The sequence below is a fragment of the Lissotriton vulgaris genome, chromosome 2_1 (assembly GCF_964263255.1).
Source record: "Lissotriton vulgaris chromosome 2_1, aLisVul1.2, whole genome shotgun sequence".
Lineage (NCBI taxonomy): Eukaryota > Metazoa > Chordata > Amphibia > Caudata > Salamandridae > Lissotriton > Lissotriton vulgaris.
Window position 1 is genome coordinate 884,269,878 of NC_141687.1, and position 16,845 is coordinate 884,286,722.

At 44.7% G+C, this 16,845-nt stretch overlaps 1 protein-coding gene across 3 annotated transcripts in view; it reads left to right on the forward strand.

Moving 5' to 3' along the window:
- Window positions 1-16,845, forward strand: part of CDC50B (cell division cycle 50 P4-ATPase accessory subunit B) — a 272,588-nt gene that overhangs the window by 194,441 nt on the left and 61,302 nt on the right. The window lies entirely within an intron of this gene.

Sequence of the window (16,845 nt, forward strand, 5' to 3'; positions counted from 1 at the left end):
CGTATTGCCCTCGCCAAGCTCACACTTCCCTGGTACGATGGAGGTATAGCACTTCCGGATATCAGGCGATATTATTGGGCCTCTCAGTTGGGCGCGATTAACCATGGAATGTATGGACCAGCCTCTAACCCTGCATTCGAGATGGATAAGTACTTGTTACCGGGTGGGGACTATAACCGGGCCCTTTACTCCAAAGCAGCGGGAAGGGAACTCTCTGGACCCACCAAGATAGCAGTAAGAGTGTGGCATGATGCGAATGCGGCAACGGGATGGAGGGATCGACTGACCTGTGCGACTCCACTTTACGCGTCTGGAAGATTGGGTTGTCTGTGGAGGACTAAAGGATTTGAAAAGTGGGATATGATTGGTATTAGTAGGGTGAGAGATCTGTGGGTCAAGGGTAAAATCAAGACCTTCGAGGCACTGAAGGTAGAGTATGAGCTGAGCGATAGGGAATTCTTCCGTTATGCACAGATTACCAATGCATTGAGTTTGGTTTTTCCTGCGGGTGTTGACATTCCCGAATCTTCCCCACTAGAAGATCGGGTGCTTGACGGCTACGTGCCCGACAGCACTATTTCTTTGATGTATAAGAAATTGATTATTAATCGAACGGATCTACTGGTGCGGCTCAGGGAGGTTTGGACCAGCAACGGTTTGGAGTTGGACGACGAGGACTGGCAGTCGGCGCTATCCTCTCCTAAGGAGGTTGCGATTCCGGCTTGTCTCCGACTCGTTCAACTTAAAATCCTACATCGGATATATGTCACTGGTCCGCACTTGATTCATATGGGTTATTCAGCGGATGGGTTATGTAAGCGTGGTTGTGGACTGGTCGGAACCTTCCTCCATATAATTTGGGAGTGTCCCGGGGTGGTGGTGGTCTGGAATCGTGTACATGCTGTGATGGAAAGAGTTACGGGAGTGGCGTTATTGCCTGAACCTAGGCGTTGCCTCTTGAATGTCTGGGAACTGAATGACTATACTGTGGCACAGACGCAGTGGGCGACCCTTGGGAATATGATTGCTAAGAGAGGCATCGCACAGTTATGGGGCTCCCAGCGGCCGCCCACGGTTTTGGCATGGAAGGAGAACATGGACTGGTGTATGTTCAGGGAGAAGACGGTGTATGTGGCACGGGGTAGACCCAGGAAATGGAATAAAATTTGGAGCCAGTGGAACTCCTACCGTGGAAATGTATGCACGCCTCAATTTGTGGAGACCCCAGAGGTTCCCCTTCACCCCTGATCCGGCTTTCCAAGACTTGTGTAGCTTTTATGATTACTGATTCTGTTTCTTCACTGCCCCCCCCCATTGCAGCAATGATGTCTGTATTCTACTGCACTGCAGTTGTCCTCCTCCTTAAACACATGTCCGAATGTATTGTCTTATTGCCTTGTGTATAAGTTCCTTTTTTTTTTTCTTTAATAAAATAAAAATCATAACCAAAAAAAAAAAGAATGACTAGATCGGGGGGCAAGATGGCCGCTACTGCGTTGTAGAGGACAGTCGCACTCTACTCCCTCTCCCGACTAAGAATGCTGTCGGCATCCTAGCATGGAAATGCTGATCTCCTATGGGCTAACCAAGAACCAGGCAAGGACAAGTACTGGCGTTGAATTCCGGATAAAGAAAGGGATTACGGCGGCACTGTGGGCCCTGAAAAAATACTGGAGAAACGTGTACAGCGACATAAAAATATCCTGGGGGATGTCTCAGCGCACGAGATTAGACAAGGAAAAAGAGAAGCCTCCGCCGGCCCCAAACACCATGAGTAAGGTGTTAGGACAGCGGGACGGATCCGACACTGGGGCCGTACCGAAGATGCCTATAGCAAGTAAGCGGCTGACCCCGGCCAACACCGCATCCTCAAAAGCACAGCAGAAGAAAGCTGAAAGGGCCGAAAAGGCTGAAGGAGAGAAGAAACCGGACCTGAGGACGACAAAGGCCGCAGCAGTCGGCACTAAAGCACAGCGGGAATCGCAACAGGACAGCGGACTTCAAGGTGAAAAAAAACGCGATCCCACAGCGGGTCAACTCCTCGCAGGTCAAAGATACTAATTTAAGGCAGCCTACCTTATCAGACTTCTTCGCAGCAAAACCGTCTGCAGGATCGGTAGGACTGACAGCAGCGGCAGCTAGGCCTTCAGTGAGTCACCCCTCCTCGGTAGACGCCGGGACAGAGAACGCCCTCCTCGAGGGCGCAAGCATCATGGTTGCCGGGCAACTGGAAGGAGCAGTCCCGGAGTGTACGCCTCCCGCGGAAGCCGCTCATGGAATCGAAGGCTTGGACAACATAACACTGGTGAGCTGGGGGTACCAGAGGGGGTACCAGAGGGGGCAGGGGCTGCTCTCGGTGTTACGGAGAGGCAGAATAACTTGCAGATGCTGGACGCTTTGTTGCAAGTCGAAGCAGAACTTAGCAGCGATAGGAGGCAGAATCATGATGCAAAGTGGGGGAGCCTGACAAGCCTGGATTCGCAGCAAGAGCGAGGGGAGAGCAAAGGGGCCGGGGGGCTCACCAGAAGGAGACAGGTTCTTCTCCGTTAATGAAGGATCAGATTCCACCCACACAGTGATCAGGAGGAGGGCAGCTCCACAGACCTCACAACAGATTCAAATGGTAGTAGCGGCTCCAGGGGCAAAAGCACCCTCAAGAAAAGGAGATCTGCGGCAAGGCGGGAAAGAGGTGGTTCTGCAACTAGCATGAATAAAAACTTATTATGGGACTACTCTGCCCCCTCTAGTGTATATTGTGAAAACAACCAGGGGGAAGGCGCTGCCGGAGGGACAAAGGTTGGATCCCCATCGCAGCACGTTACTCTGGACTTAATGTTCAATACACTGAAGCAGATGCAGGTGGAGGCTAGGGCAGAAAGCCGGAGAGCTAGGCAAGGCACGAAAAAGATACAAGCATCGCTAAGGAAAATGAACAAGAAATATGAAGAAGTCGAGGAGAGAGTGGCTCAAGTGGAGGAAAGAACTGGTAGACTTGAGGATGAGGTAACGGACTGGCAGACCTTTAAAATGGAGCAAGGGAAGGTTGTGGAAGACCTTCAGTGGAAGATCGAAGATTTTGAAAATCGTCAGAGACGAAACAATGTGAGACTGCTTGGACTGGAAGAGGGGGTGGAAGGGCAGGACGCAAGAGGGTATGTTAAGTTGTTGAAGGGTGCTTTTCCTGAGGCTCAGTGGCAATGGGAGACGGAGGTCCAAAGGACGCAGAGATTCCCATTGACACTTAAGATGAAACGGGGGAAATCAAGACACTCTGCCTAGGACGATGCTTGTGTTCCTAGGGAACTTTTTGGCAAGGCAAGAAATGATGGAGAGAGCCAGGTCAGATGCAAAAAAAACATATGATGGGGTTACCTTCTTCGCAAGACCGGACTTCTGTCATGTGACAGTTGAAAGGAGGTGGAAACTCAGGCAATTAATCACTCCTTTCCAGCGCCGAGGCTCAGAGGCATATCTAATGTTCCCAGCAAAATTAAAAGTTATCACTGGGGGACAGACTAGGATGTTTTTTCGGAGATTAAGGCAGGAGAATTCCTAGCGGAGCTTACTGAGAGTGACAGGGGGAAAAACAACAGAGGGAAAGGCCCATCCACTATCCCATAGGGGCAATTTTATGGCAGGTACATGGCTGATACACAGGATAGATCAATATTGGGTAAGGGATGGAGAGGAGAGGGAGGCGACACTACAACCTATAGCAGTCACACATAGGTCATGTATGACCTATTTGCCTGTAAAAGGGGGGTGGGAAGGCAGGGGGAGGAGGGAGGGAGGGGGGTCACGAGGGGTTGGTGATGGTTGTTTGGTAATTACAGCACAAAAGGAGAAGATATACAGACACGTTTATGCACTAGCCACACTAGCAGAGGAGAGGACTTACTGGGTATATAGCAAGGAAACTTTCAGCAAGTATAGATGGCTTTAAGGATCGCCTCTATGAATATTTGTGGCCTAAATGATGGAGGGAAAAGGCAGAAGGTAGCTGCTATGCTAAGATTTTTTAAACTAGATGTAATCTATAATAACAAACAAATGGGTGGAGGTCCTAGGGAATATTTAGCGACCACACAGTTACTATCCCCTATACATGATACAAAATACAAAAAGAGTAACTGTGGGTCTACAATGAGTCTATGTGTCAAAGATGACTGGATGTTTACTTCAGATGTGTTAGAGCATACAACAGGATATTGCACTGTTTGGGAAGATATCCATCAGTTACTCTTCCTTTGCCGCCCTATTCATCATTTGAACCACTTCCCAAAGTGGATAATCTTTGTTGTTGCCACCTCAGGTGTTGTAAATGGGAGTGGCTGCTGCTTTAAATTGTGGGGCAAAAAGGAATGATGTTAGTAACTGAAAGCAGTGCAAGGAAAAATGTGAAAAGGAATAAGTGCTCTATTAAAATTGGAGAGTGAACGCAAACAACTTTATTCTGGTGCCGTCCACTTCCAATGTTAAAAACAGATCAGTGCAAAAAAGTCAGTAGGTTTAGCAAATAGCTACTGACCAGATGTATTGGTCGACATGTTTCTGCAGATGTTTATAGATCCACAAGGTATCTACCGCTTCATCAGGACCTATATATTTTGCTGCTGCTTAGAAAGAAAATGCATTGAAGTTGATACAGATATCACCTGTTCACTTTCTGGTTGTTCTCCTATATGTACTGGGGATGTACAGGTACGTAAGTCATCAGACAACAAAGACAAAACACAGACACAAACAAAGATAGAATATAGTACTATAATTAGTATAAGTCATCTATTATCATGAGCTACATTTAAATTAATGGCTCATAGTATGGAATCAATTTATCCATGTACCATGTCCTCTAGCTCACCTAAGGTTCAAGAGGAACGTGCTTCTCCTCACCTGGCAACAGCTCAGGAAGATAGTGCACCGCTCTAAAAATGTAGAAAAGATAGGTATACATAGTCATATATACATATATAACCTCGCGAGAGCCACACAGGAAAGCACTCCAAGTTATACACAGTTGTGTGGGTATATGGATCTTCCATTAGTAGTTCTTACAGATTGACCCTCCTTTACCATATCATCATGTTACCACAATCCATCATATCATTGGTTTAAATCATTTTCGCAATATCATCAAGTAATGCTCCTTTATACCTTGTTCAATCTAAGTAAACCATTGACGTTGTCTGTACTTTGTCGATGGTTGTACTCTGATGCGTTAGCATTCATGTCTCGAGTAGTGGTTGCTAACTCTTCTAATAATGCCTAGTGTATATTTCAATACTTCATCCGCATTGTTTGGCTAGCGGTGCACAATAGTGACAGCTGCTGCCATGCTCGGTGTTTCGGCAACGAGCAGATGTCCCGGGTCTATTGTGTGCACAGAGCAAGATCGTAAAATATCGATCTGTGAAATGAGCCCGTTTTTTCAAAGTTACAAATGCCAAAAGAATAAAATATGTTAAATGAGCCCATTTTTTTCAGAGTTACAAATGCCAAAAGAGTATAACCTGATATCTAGGTTTTATACATGAGTGTATTGTTCATGGCGTCTGCTTACCTGCCCGTCGGTACACCTTGCAGACATCTGTGCTGCATGGGGAGGTGCCGCGGCCGCGTAAGCAGACGTAATATGTTTGCCACATGGTGGCTTCGGATTGGTTAACCTGAGTTTCGATTGAGCACTTGAGCATCATGGGAAATGTAGTATGTTAATCCCTGGCTCATTTGCAGATGCCTAATCTTTGCGCGCTAGCGGAAATTGTAATGCCAGTTTGTCCCTGACTATGTAATTACAATGATAAGATTCATTCAAAGTCACATCTATAATAAACGGATATTTTGTCGGAGGAAATGTTTGTTACCAGAAGTTGTGGAATTGTTTAACGTGATGTCAGTTCTATCGCTAGTTATCATGGGGATTGTAGTCTTCACAACCTCAAACTAGTGTGTGAATGCATTTAACACAAAGTACGCATGCAGAGTATACGGGTAATGTGGTACCAGCATACCTCCAAGATGCCGTGCATTATCAACGTTTATTTTATAGGATAGTCGCATGTTCAGGTCGATATTACGCCGGATCGAACATAGTCAGAATTAAAAATGCCCTGTAGGCTTATGCGCATCAATTCCAGGCGCTGCTTGAACAATAGGGGTCATCTTGTATTATCAAGTTGTACCTTGCTTGTGTCTGAGTCAGGAATAGTTACTCACGAGACCACAAGTATAGCAGGTTATAGATAATTCATATTATAAGTCGTTCTTTTCTTCAGGCCGCTATTTTCATTGAAATGATGTAAGGGTACAATTTTTTTTAATTGACCTCCACTTTAGCGTTATATGGTAAAAGACAAGCATTCATAAAGATAGCATTATAACGATGGATAACAGTAGGCATTATTTTCATGATAGAAGATAAGTATGATTTGGAGCATCACAAGATGGTAAATTATATTGGATATATTCTGAGGGTTTAAAGATCAATAAATCCTGATGTATGCAATGTCGATATTCGCGAATCAGAAGTAATGTTGTAAACTCGAATATCGTTTAAATATTATCTTGTTATAAAAAAGTGGCATCTTATTTGTCATAATACCTCCCAAGTTGGTATATTATGCTGGAGGGTGATTGGTCACTGAATATTAATACTGTACAGGAATGTGTTGTATTATAAAGACATCCAAGGAATATCCTCGTTTAGGCCTGCCTTGTTAGTGTTTAGTCTATACACCCACTTCTGTTCTTTTTTCAAGAGGTGTTTCGATTCATCTGCAATGTGGCCTGGGATATAGGGTTGCTCTAGCACTGTCCATTGGAAATTTGTTGGTTTATGTCCCACTTCTATAAAATGGTTAGTTAGTCGGGTCGCCGTACATATAGGAGGACAACCAGAAAGTGAACAGGTGATATCTGTATCAACTTCATTGTATTTTCTTTCTAAGCAGTAGCAAAATATATAGGTCCTGATGAAGCGGTAGATACCTTGTGGATCTATAAACATCCGCAGAAACATGTCGACCAATACATCTGGTCAGTAGCTATTTGCTAAACCTACTGACTTTTTTGCTCTGATCTGTTTTTAACATTGGAAGTGGACGGCACCAGAATAAAGTTGTTTGCGTTCACTCTCCAATTTTAATAGAGCACTTACTCTTTTTTCACATTTTTCCTTGCACAGCTTTCAGGTACTAACATCATTCCTTTTTGCCCCACAATTTAAAGCAGCAGCCACTCCCATTAACAACACCTGAGGTGACAACAAATATTCTCCACTTTTGGAAGTGGTTCAAATGATGAATAGGGCGGCAAAGGAAGAGTAACTGATGGATATCTTCCCAAGCAGTGTGATATCCTGTTGTATGCTCTACTAACACATCTCAAGTAGACATCCAGTCATCTTTGACACATAGACTCATTGTAGACCCACAGTTACTCTTTTTGTATTTTGTACTAGATGTAATCTGCCTACTGGAGACACATATTGAGGGGAATAACACATTTTTGCTGGACCAAATGGGGTTTGATGTCCTCGCACACAAAAAGCAAGGAACTAAGACAAGAGGGGTCGCCATATTAGCTAAGAAGGGTGTGATGAAAGTTAAAAAGAGAAAAGAGGATCAGTGGGGGAGATTGGCAATGATCGAAGGAGAAACAGCAGCTGGCTGTTGCACAATTGTCTCTGTTTATGGCTCCCCTGATGACTAATCCAATGTTTTCGAATTTTTAGACTTGGAACTACCTTTGTGGTCTGAACCTGTAATTTATTGCGGGGATTTTAATATAAACGGTCTGGCGGGCTTGGGTATGACGGGAGGGCGTGTTTATGGGGGTCGGAAGAAGAGCACATGTAAGGCTATCTGCAATTTAGCGTGACATAACGCATTAGTGGATGTGTGGGCCCAAAACAATCAGTCAGGGACAGGTAGTACCTTTTACTCTGCGCCACATAGGATGGTGGCCAGGCTAGACTACTTTTTGATTTCGAGCTCCTTGCTAGGTGGTAGTCAGGTTGAAAGGCTCCCAAGGATAATATCGGACCATAATCCGCTTGTGCTAACTCTGCCACAGGTTGGCAGGGGGGAAAGAAAGGTCTATACATGGACTTTTGAGAGAGGGCTTTTAAGGGAAGAAGATTATATTAATCAGATGCAGGTTTGAATTGGGCAGTTCTGGGAGATCAATAGGGGAACAGCTTCTGCAGGAATGGTCTGGGACACATTCAAGGCCGGAATTCGGGGAGAAACTCTGATCTACAAGCTTCAGAGGGCTAAAAAGGAGAAAACTGCGATGAATAAAAGGTTCAGGGACTTGGCAGAGCTAGAAGACCACTTAATCCTCGCCATTTCCAACCAAGATTCAATAGAGGAGATACTAGTAAAAATAGAACTAAATAAAGCAGAGTCTAGTGAAAGTATGGCAAGAAGGGCGGCAGGTAACTACCTGGCTAAAAAAGAAAAATGCTATGAGTATAATGAGAGAGTAGGCCACCTTTTAGCAATCCGCACCAGACAGAATATGGCGGCAGGGGAAATAAAGGAAATTAATGATGGCGTGGGCGGGGTTGTAAATAAGATAGAAGAGGTACGGGAAGTTTTTAGAAAATTCTATGCAGCCCTATATGATCACAACACTCTTAACAAAGACTCAGAAATCATGGAATATTTGGCAGGCATACCACATGTAGCGCTAAACGAAGAGGGAAAAGAGGCACTAGATCTTCCGCTGACTCTGCAGAAAATACAGGATGCAGTGCTTAATCTCCCTTCTGGGAAAGCCACAGGGCCTGATCAAATCCTGGCAGAATTTTATAAAATCTTCTGGGGTGCACTGGGGAGGGACATGCTTGAGACTCTTAGACAGGAGCAGTTAAGGAACTCAGTTCCACACTCCTGGGCGGGGGCAGATATTATAGTGATTCTCAAGAAGAATAAACCTCCGTTAGAACCTGGGTCCTACAGACCAATCACGCTCATGAACGCGGATGCTAAAAAAAATTCTAAAACACTGGCACAGAGGTTAAGCAAGGTAATTGAGAGTTTAGTTAGCACTTCACAGCACGGATTTATTCCAGGGAAAGGGACCACACAGCACACAAGGCAAATGATCACTATTTAAATGCTACGGGGGTTGCAGGAAATCCTGTCACGGCTGTATTCCTGGACGCGGACAAAGCCTTCGACAGGGTTTCCTGGGACTATCTGTGGAAGGCTCTGGAGTGGTTTGGCATTGGCCCGGGATATATTAAAGCAATTCAGGCCTTATATGTAGACCCGACTGCGAGAGTAAGGATTAATAAAGGCTATTCAGATGCAGTACAGATAAGGCGCGGGACCAGGCAGAGCTGTCCGACCTCGCCCCTCCTGTTTGCGCTGTACTGGGACCCTATCTTACGAAGGTTAGAGGGGAATATTCACATCTTTCCGGTTAAGCTGCATGGAAAAGAACATAAAATATTTGTGTATGCGAACCACACCAAACCCAGGGAGAGCTAAAGCAGAAATTGAGACGGAAGCGACAAACTTTGGGGTAGTGTCAGGATATCTGATAAACAAGGGGAAGACGCAATTCGTTCAAAACAGATTTGTAATATATCATGACATCAGAGTGTTGACGTAAGCAGTATATCTAGGGATAAAGGTTACAGCTGATTTAGATAGACTGGTGGAGCTAAATATGAGGCCCTTATTAGCAAAAGTAAAGGATAACACAAAGGATTCACAATTTACATTTGACTCTGATGGGCCGTATAAACATGATTAAGCGTGACAGCGCTTAGAGACCCCGGTGGTTATAACGCGCTATATAAGTTAAATAAATAAATAACAATAAATGATAACTTTCCTGAAATTCCTTTACATTTTTAGAGCTATTCCGTTGTTTTTTGACCACTCATCGTTTAACAAACTAGAAGCAATACTTAATAGGCTTATCTGGGCACAGGGGAAGACTAGGAGAGTTTATCGTTATCTCACGTTACCTAGGGAAAAAAGGGGGCTGGGGGGCCCCAGACTTCAGGCTTTACTACTGGGCAGCGGCTTTGCAGTATTTTCAGGGGCTGATAGGGGGCGGACTAATGGAGCAAATGGATGGCAGACTTGGCTTCACTAATGTATATCCTGCACTATTGGGTGGCGAGGCTGAGAATGGTTTTCTGAACACAATTGATTTTAGTTATTTTAAACACACAACGTTTAAGACACTAAGAGCGGCATATAATATCTGGAAGGCGATCTAAAAAAAACTGGGCTTAGGCAGGTACAATAGCTATACACGACTCTACACGAATCACTCACTACTGGGGGATTTTTTTAGGAACACGGTCATGAGGGACTGGGATAACCAGGGGATTAGGAAGCTCGGAAACCTTATGGATCATCAGGGGGGTATCCTACAGTTTCATGAATTACAAACAAAGTTCAAGCTAGAAGGTAGTAGCTTCTTTAAGTACCTGCAGGTAAGAAGCTATTTCACAAATAAGCAGGGTGGCCCAAAAGGATTTGGCCAATGTCGAGTAATGGAATATATAGAACGTTGTACTCGCTGCACAATCATGCAGCTATATTATTATTTTAAAAAAAATTATTATTATTTAAAATCTTATATAGCGCGCAGCTACCCTTGGGCATCCCGGCGCTTTCCAGACAACATCCGATGGTAATGGGGACAGAGTTGACGCATTATACAGGGAACAAAAAGGTTTTAAGACCTTTGCGGAACCGCAGCGTGCAGGGCTCAGCGCGTAGTTTTAAAGGAAGCGAGTTCCAAAGCTTTGCCGTATTAAATGAGAATCTTCTCCCGCCCGTGCGGGCCTTTTTAACTCTAGGAACTAGCAAGAGATGTTTCTTCTCTGATCGCAGCGTTCTGCCTGCTTTGTATGGAGTGACTAGGTTTTTTAAGATAAGGGGGCCTTTACCTGCGAGGATTTTATGGGCAGTACAAAGTGCCTTAAAAGTCACTCTCTCCCGCACAGGGAGTCAATGCAGCGCCTTCAATGCCGGTTTCGCTGATTGCGTCCTCGGAATGTCCATAAGCAGCCTTGCCGCTGCATTTTGGACCTGTTGAAGGGTCTTGAAGGTCGATTCAGGGGCGCCCAAAAAAATGGCGTTGCTATAATCGAGTCTAGATGTTATAAGACCCTGAATCAGCAACTTCCTCGATGTTAACGGTAGGAGAGGGAAGATTTTCCGGGCCGACCTAAGCAGGGCATAACACACTCCTGCTGTTTTCTTAGCTTGAGTGCGAAATGACAAGTCTGGTTCTAGCCAGACTCCAAGGCTCTTGATCGCTTCTTTGGGGGCCGGGGGGTCACCCATGCATCCCGGCCAGCTGAGCGAAGGGAGAAGGGTAGTTTTACTCCCCAGCAGCAGTATTTCCGTCTTTGAGCCGTTTAACTTGAGGGAGGATTCTCCCATCCAAGTGTGAACATCTGCCAAGCAGGAGTTCAAGGTGTCCGGATTGTCAGCCAGATGGGATAAGGAAACCACTAGCTGCGTGTCGTCAGCGTAGCTGACGATTTTGATGTCATATGGGGATACTACGTCCTCCAGGGGGGCCATGTAAACATTGAATAATGTAGGGCTCAGCGAAGAGCCCTGTGGCACTCCACACTGGAGGGGAATTGATTTGGATCTCTCAGAGCCATCCCAAACCTGGTAAGTTCGATCCGAGAGAAAAGATCTCAGCCACTGCAGGGCCATCCCAGACACCCCTACCTCAGCCAGCCGTCGAATCAACACCTGATGGCTCACGGTGTCAAACGCCGCGCTGAGGTCCAGGAGGATCACTGCCACTGACCCTCCTGAGTCCAGAATACGTCTTGCTTCATCAACGACCGCCAAGAGGGCCGTGTCGGTGCCCTGACCTGGGCGGAATCCAGTTTGTGATGGCCGGAGGAGTCCATTCGACTCCAAAAAAGCTGACAGCTGCTTGTTGACCAACCGTTCAGCAATTTTGCCGAGGCCCGGCAGCAACGAGGTGGGCCTAAAGTTCGACAGGTCAGTGGAGTCCAGATTGTTTTTTTTTTAAAGAGCCTTAACAACAGCCATTTTCCAAGTGGGTGGCACCACACCCTGGATAAAAGAGGCGTTCATTAGGTCTGTCACGGGAGCTGCAATGGACGCTGTTACCTGTTTGAGGAACTTCATGGGAACAGGGTCCATGGGGGAACCACTTTTAATTGAAGATAGGGTTTTGGCGACGTCGCTCACTGATACTGGGCCAAAGGTGTCAAGATCGAAAGCGGTCTCTCTGGCTTGAGTTCCCACGACCTGCTTGCCATTGTCCTGAGATAGCCTGGGCTGGGGCAGGGAGTTTAGGATCTTCTCGATTTTTGTGTGGAAGAACTCAGCTAGTTCCGTGCTTTTCTGTTTGTCATACATGACAGCCGGCTCCGTGCAATTAAATGCGACAACAGTGAAAAATATGCCACAAAGTGGGTAGAGAAAGTGGGTACACAGCCAGAGGGCTTCCAGGCATCTCTGGATCTGGGACGCACTGTTTTATGCTCAGCGACACTACAATCGCAGCATTATAAGACACTCTATTCGCTGTATCACACTCCGGCCAGAATTGCACAATGGGGTGGAGTCTCGGGACTATCCTGTCCGCGTTGTGATTCAAGCAATGCAGATATTGTCCATATGTTTGCACAATGCCCACAACTGTATTCTCTAAAGGTAGCTATCGAGAAGTTCATGGAGGGCTCACTAAGAATCGAGGTCAAACTCTCAGATGAATTAATATTCTTGGGTGTGGTGGAAGGGGCAGAGGGCCGACCCACTGAGTTTTTGTTCATGGCAGCCGCAGTTTATCGAATTTGTATAGCAAGGGCGTGGCTGGATAGGTCTCCGCCAACGTTTCAAATCTGGATTACAAGATTACTCTCTACCTATAATTTGTAGAAAGCAATTTACGATAGAAAGGGGCGAAGAGCTAGAGCATTGGGGGGAAGATTTGGCGACCTATAGTTAATTGGAAAAATGCGATGGATACTGGAGGTATGTTGGGTGATGGGTCCGGGGAAGCATCTCTGGCAACTGTCTAAAGAACACAAATGTTTATATGCGTGATTTTTTTTTTCTTTTTATGTTTTTTCCTCTCCCCTTTATGTACTGTACGAAAACATTTGTGTCATGGCATAATACTGGTATAATTTGATTGAGTGTGCTGTAACACTTATTGGAACTTTTTGGAAAAATGCTAACTTTTTAATAAAAAAATATCTATATATATATATATATATATATATATATATATATATATATATATATATATGTGTGTGCGTTTTAGCCGCCTCTTGGCTCCACTGGTAATTTACCTTTGCCTTGCACCGAGCCACTTCTGCAACTGAACCCTGGATGTCTCTGCTTAAGTGTATATCTTGCACCAGCCATTCTTCAGCGTCCCCTAGACCTCTGTGTAACTCCTGCAATTGTACACGTGCTTGCTTTTGCGCATTTAGCCCAAAACTAAGAACCTCCCCCCTGAAAGCGGCTTTAAACACGTCCCACACGAACCCCATCTCGGTGCTCTCCCTGTTATGATTAAAGAACTCTGCGATCCAGTTCATCATATAATCCTGAAAGTTGATATCCAACAACAATTTGCAATCAAAGGAGAATTCCTGGGGCTTGCTGGAGGAGCATTTAGATGTTAGAGAAAGCACAACAGGGCCGTGATCATACGCGGCTCTCGGGTAAACCTGTATTTGTGCACCAGAAAGCATGTATTGTGGCACAAAGAAGTAATCAAGCCACACTAGCTAATGGTGAGGCGCGGAAAAAAAGGCATAGCCAGGATTCCTACCTCTAAGATAAGACTATGAATCGACCATTCCGTGCGCTATAAGAAGTGCTTGTAGTGACCTAAATACTTTTGGTTTTCTTCCAGTATACACATAACTGTCATTACGCAATGAATCCGGTTGAAGATTTATATTCAGATCCCCACATATTATTACTGGGGTAGGCTACATTGCTAGCTCAACATTAAGATAATCTAACACGGCTGATTCATCAAGATTAGAACCATATATCGAGCATAACGTACATTTGAATGAACCTATAGCGCATTCTGTAATTGTCCATCTACCACAGCTGTCCTCTAAAATCTGACCAATACTAATAACATGTTTCTTTGCCAGAATAGCAACCCCACGAAATGTACACGTTTGTTTAGTACATACTAGGACATTGTACCCCAATTCAGTTAAAAGATTCCGCTTTGACCACACTACGTGCGTCTCGTGAAGACCAGATAATATCACAGCGAAGCCACTGAAGTTCCCTAGCTACACGCTGTCTTTTATTAATGGAGTTGAGACCCCTAACGTTCAATGTACCTAACCTTAAAGTTCTAACTGCCATTCCATAGTCCCAAATGCAAAAGAAATGTCATTCATCCACCGCCTTGCGTACCACAAATAAGAAAAAAAAAGTGTGCTCATGTACTACTTTTATGTTTACCCCCCACCCTCCCTGCCACCCTCCCCTCCCCTCCCCTACCACCCACAACAGGGTTTAAGGACACTGTCCTCAGTGATGAGTGTGTGAGTGCTCCCCCTCCACAGGGACCCCACCAGACCACCAACCGTAGTTGCTGCTTTTCCGCTTCTTTACATAAACAAAATGTTTCTGGCTTGACTAACGCCTCTATATTAACCAACATTCAGTATAGGATATCAAGCTGAGAGGAAATCTCTATTGCAATTAAACCTTTAATCAAAAACAAAAGAGAGAAAGATTTTTTTTCTTATCCAGCCAGTCTGATTGTCTCATTGTGAATAGTCCCGTTAATCAGCACGGAAACACAGTTTATTAAGCATAGAACTGATCTATGGTTGTGCTGCTAGAATAAGTAGAAAATATAAATGGAGATTCAAAAATATGAATGGAAACTCCAGAATCAACTGGACTTTTTATGACACCTAGCACAGGAAGAAAAAATAGAAAAAGACAGCAGCAACTTAAATTATATTGCATTTTCAAATTTAGGCATCCAGGGACTTCAAGTAATCTTGCGCCTGAGCTTCAGATGTGAAATGTTTAGTCTGGCCCTTGTGAATCACCTTCAATTTGGCAGGATTTAAAAGAAATACTTGTGCCCCCTTGGCTTGGAACAACTAAATCAGCTGCCGGAATTGCCATCTTTGCCGCACAGTAGCAGGGCAAAAATCAGGTCGAACAAAAAATTCGCAACCACTGCCTGTGCGGCGTCTATCTGGGCGTGCTAGATCATATATTGCCTCTCAATATAAAATTGTTAAGACATATCAAAATCGCTCTAGGCTTGGCTTTTGAGCCCCCTGCCTCACCCTCCCATCAAAATATAATACATTACCAAAGCCATATAGGGAATTTATAAGTTATTAAAACACTCCTCGTAAAAACAAAGCTGGGCACGACGGCTTTAAAGTATCCTGCAGTGTGGGGTGTATTTGTGGAAGCAGGATGGGACGGAAGCGCTTTTGCCGCCAGGTGTCCAAAAGTTGCTTCCAGTGATGGGAATAAACAATGGCGTTATTTGCGGCTGTGTTCTGATACATTTCAAATGGCAGCTAAATAGGCCGGATGAGGGCTGTGATCGAGGACAGTTCTTGCTGTGTTCGCAGTTATTACAGTTCTCTGTTCCCATACTGTACAATTGAAGCAGCCTCGTGTGTTTGTTTTGCCACCTTGATTTTTTCAAGGTGGTGTATCGTATGCTATCTACAAATGGGGTCTCTCCTGTGTGTTGAGAGCTGGCTTCCTCTCGTTTGTTGTTCTTAACTGAATCAAGTCTTCGTGTATCAATTAAAAACGGCAATTAAATGCTTGAATGTTCTTAAAAATGATAGGACACAACATACAGTTGCGCGTAAATTCTGTTAGGACGACGCTCTTTATGTAGGTGGCTCGGAAGTACCCGAGTTGGTAAGTACCAGGTCGTATAAATATCAGCAAGGATCAATTGGGCATTCTGTGTAACAACTACTGTTTTTCTAAGTGCTGTAAATAACGTATGTGTATTCAGTTCACCGCCCTCAGAAGGGGGACGGGGGACGGTTGAGCCGACCTTTTCGGGATCGAACTGTGGTCTTCATAGCGCTGCATCGATGTTTGCCTCACTGAGCCATCCTTCAGAGAGAGCATCCCTCAAACACAACCGTTGAATCTCTTTTGCAGTTTCCATGGCTCTTCCTTTACACATTTTTCTTCCAGGTTTCATCTTGTACATTTAAGCTGTTGCACCCTATCCTTGTGTGATTTTTTAAAATTACTTTTAAGGTACATAGGTGTATGGAAATCCTATTGGCACACGCCTTTGGGGGCCTTACTCACTGACATTGCATACCTGTGCCACAGAATTACACTGCGCTCAATGCAACATACACTCCAAATACCACTCAGTGTCACATAATTACACGCCACATAATTACACTGCACTCAATGCAACATACACTCCAAATACCACTCAGTGCCACATAATTACACGCCACATAATTACACTGCACTCAATGCAACATACACTCCGAATACCACTCCGTGCCACATAATTACACACCACATAATTACACTCTACTGAATGCAACACACACTCCATACAATACCACTCAGTGCCACATAATTATATGCTACATAATTACACTGCACTCAATGCAACATAAACTCCAAACAATACCACTCAGTGCCACATAATTACATGCCACACAATTACGCTCTACTGAATACAACATACACTCCTCATAATACCACTCAGTGCTACATAATTACACGCAACATAATTACACTGCACTCAATGCAACATACACTCCAAATACCACTCAGTGCCACATAATTGCACTCTACTGAATGCGACACACTC